Source organism: Pinus tabuliformis, chromosome 3_1 (assembly GCF_031772625.1).
Source record: "Pinus tabuliformis cultivar Carrire ecotype Pingquan chromosome 3_1, CPIR1, whole genome shotgun sequence".
NCBI classification, from domain to species: Eukaryota; Viridiplantae; Streptophyta; class Pinopsida; order Pinales; family Pinaceae; genus Pinus; species Pinus tabuliformis.
In genome coordinates, this window is record NC_142301.1 from 727,390,626 (window position 1) to 727,394,110 (window position 3,485).

General features: G+C 32.6%; 1 non-coding gene across 1 annotated transcript; it reads right to left on the reverse strand.

Annotated features, from left to right (window-relative positions):
* Window positions 1-3,025: 3,025 nt before the first annotated feature.
* LOC149189347 (U11 spliceosomal RNA) lies at window positions 3,026-3,152 on the reverse strand. Its single transcript, XR_016256642.1, has one exon. It is a non-coding gene; the product is annotated as a U11 spliceosomal RNA (small nuclear RNA).
* Window positions 3,153-3,485: the final 333 nt, after the last annotated feature.

Genomic DNA, 3,485 nt, shown 5'->3' on the forward strand with positions numbered 1-3,485 from the left:
AATATTCAGAATATTCTATGAATGTTAAATCCTTATCATCCACCTAATAATTATTGATAAATAAATTAAAATTCTGAAAACTCTACTCCAAAGAGGCATGCCTATATAACATGGACATTAAAATATATAAATTTGATATTGAAATATTTTACTTAACATACGCATTGAAATATTTTATTTGTGACCTACATTGTAATATATATATATATATATATATATATATATATATATATATATATATATATATATATCATGTTAAGTAAAGTGTTTCAATATCAACTTTATATGTTTCAATGTCCATGTTATATATTTCAATGTTCGTGTTAAAGTCTCTCTCTCTCTCTCTCTACACACACACACACACATATCAACTCCATCATGCTTTGAAGTAGAAACACTTCAATTGGGTTTATCTCAAGTGGTTGGGAGGAATGATTGGGACCCTCCCAACTCAAGTTTAACTCCTACAAGTAGCATGATGATATTTGATATAATGGCCATGAGCCTATGGTGTTAAATATTTTAATTTTAGCTTATGGAGATGTATCTGAAGTAAGTGTTTTGATGTTTATCATGGATTGATACCTCTCAACGTTTACCAACCATTTAATTTATATGGATGTGCTAGTTAGTATTTTTTTTTAAATGGCATATGTCAACACCATGTTGAGGAGGAATTACACATCTCCCACATTGAACCATAGAAAGTGTCATTCGCTACAATTAAATATTTAGAAACAATGATATCAAATATCAAATATTAATATTGCACAATCTTATTAGAGTAGGGATAATTGAGGGTGTTGAACCTAATTTTTTAAATGTCAACTATCAAACTCCATACATCTCTCGAATTATAGATTTTATTAATTTTTTTTAGATACCAACTATCACATTCCATACTCCTTGGATGGGGCGCTCGATAGGTGACAAGTGGAGGGGCATATTGCCACCATCACACCATGCATTCATAGGCGAGAACATGGAAATGTGCCCTCCTGCCCCCCCGCAAATTTATGATACAACATCCATGCAACTAGCATAACAAACCTTATCGATTTATGATCTTATGATGGCAATTACAACAACTTTTGGTGCATAGTTAATGCATGCATTTAGGTGGATATTTGTCATATATATGGTGTGAATTCATGGAGGTTTATGATTTTCAAATGCTCTAGTCTTCGTTGGCTTTCCCATGTTTCTTTGTCACTTCACATGGAGGTCGGCATTCAAGCAGCGAGGTGGTTTCATTCAGCGCAAGGGAAGGTAGTATTTGCATATCCAAGGTACTATGTGAGGAGAATTATTAGTTCTCATGGCTCTGATTTGCTCTGTTCAATTAGCTCTTTGGAAAGTGATCTCTCCAGATTTCTATTTATACTTCATGGCTTTAAGCTTTTCTCTCCATAATCTACTTTGTTCCTCATCGTTTTTTCCACATACTCTTGCTTTTTTCGGGCTTCTCTCTAGTCGGTTATTATCTTTGGATGCATTTATATTTCTCTTCTCCTCTGCCTCTATCCAATTTCAATCACCTCCCTAGTATTTTCTTCTAGACTCCATGGCTTCCTCCACCCCTGTCAAGGTCTTTCAACTTCTAGTCCCTTGTTCTTTCCCCCTCCTGTGCTTAGCTTGGTCTGGACCATCCCATTAACCTCTTAGTAAGTGGATCCTTTCTTGGTTTAATCACTTTGTCTTTGTGCCAACTCCTAGTTCCAATGCCACGACAAAGGGCATGTAACCATTAGGGTACTACTTACTTTCTTGAACAAGGTGGCAATTGCACCCAACATAGGGCAAAGAGCTCTACCCAGCACTATTGCGAGCACACTAATTAGTCATTTCAAGCGGAAATTGAACAAGCGGAACGAGAAATAATAGGGTAGCAATGTTGCTTAATTGACTCGAAGGTTATGGCATACATAGGTAACTCGATACCCAATACAGGCCATACTCATGGAAGATATGCACTATAGACATCTGCATGCACTTCAAGATTTTACTCGGTCGCATTCTATTGAATCGAAATGAGGCATAAGAATAAATCTTCCTAATGTTCACCGAATTGCATATCACAATGCAAACCATGGATGAAAGGCTAGGACACATGGAAGTTCACTTTTGACGACTCTTATGGTAATAGCAAAGAGCTCATTGCCCAAAATACTATAAACAAATTGTTTATATAAATACTCATAAAACTTTGGTTCTAATATAATGATAAACCAACATTTTTATTTACTTTATTTATAAATAATTACATACATTTCCCTCATTTATAAATAATAATAATTATTAATATCATTTATAAATAATAATAATTATTAATATTAGATAAACCAACATTTGTATTTACTTTATTTATAAATAATTACATGCATCTCCCTCATTCATAAATAATAACAATTATTAAAATATTAATGTCCATACATCTCTCATTTTCAAAATAACAACAATTAATTATTAAAATATTGACTTGATATCCGTATATCTCCCTCATTTTCAAAATAATAACGATTAATTATTAAAGCATTGAAATATTGACTTGATATCCGTATATCTCCCTCATTTTCAAAATAATAACAATTAATTATTAAAGCATTGATGTTCATTATATTGATTTGTTTGGAAAAACGCATTTTAAACTCAAAAATATATATAAAAATAAATTATTTTATCAAAATGAAAAAATATTATCTTATCAACGAAAAAAACAAATTCTTATCCCCCAAAAAACCATCTTTCTTGTCTTATAAAAATTTCAAATGATTTAATATTTTTTAATTTATACAAATTTAAAATCATTAATATTTTATAAAGTTTGCTCCAATTAATTATCACAGCCAGATATTTTTATTTAATATTTCATCTAGATTTCAAACAATTTTCATTTAATATTTTATCTATCTAATTTTAACCAATCGATCTTACAAATAGAATTTTCAAACAACTTTCATTTAATATTTTATCTATCTAATTTTAACCAATCGATCTTACAAATAGAAATTTTTTTGTTTTGTAATGGTAGGGTCGGCCGAGCGGGCCAACCCTATGAGTTTCCACAAATTTTGTCAGCCATATGTCTTGATAATCCATACAGCACCCGCCGCGAAGGCAGACGTGGCATATTTAGCCAACGGACCCTTTTTAATTTTCTAGTTGCCCTCTCGTCCTTTTTTAAACTTGGTCCCTTTTCTTGTATACTCCGTCTCGCTCATGTGGGATAAATCAATTAAGAGGCATGCCGTCAAAGCACGAGTCCGTTTCGTCAAATCTAATTGATGTGAGAACAAGGACTTCCGCATATAAGAAAACACCAGAGAATTTAATTAAGAGCGTACGATCTTTGAGCAACTTTCCCTGCAAACGACAGAAGATGGCATGCGCGGGATTTCGTTCTGTGGGAACGAAAGGATTTAACTTTCATCACTCGAACGGCATTAAATTTCTTTCATGGCGATCGGATTTGCGTTTCAATTATG